The sequence below is a fragment of the Antrostomus carolinensis genome, unplaced genomic scaffold (assembly GCF_000700745.2).
Source record: "Antrostomus carolinensis isolate BGI_N321 unplaced genomic scaffold, ASM70074v2 scaffold33085, whole genome shotgun sequence".
NCBI lineage: Eukaryota > Metazoa > Chordata > Aves > Caprimulgiformes > Caprimulgidae > Antrostomus > Antrostomus carolinensis.
This window is the reverse complement of record NW_010317613.1, coordinates 14,830-15,144: the sequence shown is the minus strand read 5'-3', so window position 1 is coordinate 15,144 and position 315 is coordinate 14,830.

The window sequence follows — 315 nt, the reverse complement described above, 5'->3', positions numbered from 1 at the left end:
AGGCAAGCCTGACTCTTGACTCCCATGTTGCTGGCTGCTATACTATATATATATATATAGAGAGAGTTATATGTCTCAGTATAGCAAGAGTATTTTTCCAAGCAGACACGCTGGGACGTGGAGGGAGGCTGGGGCTCCAAAGGCGGGTGGTTTCCAGCCATCCTCTTCCTGCCCCTTTGCCTGAAACCGCTCCCTTTCTTCCTCCAAACCCCCAAAATCGAGGCGCCTGCGAGGCTTTGAGGAGTATCCAGAGTGGGGTGCGGGAGGGAGGGTGCCCTGCTGCCTTCCCCTATCCTCGAGACCTCCTCCTTGCCC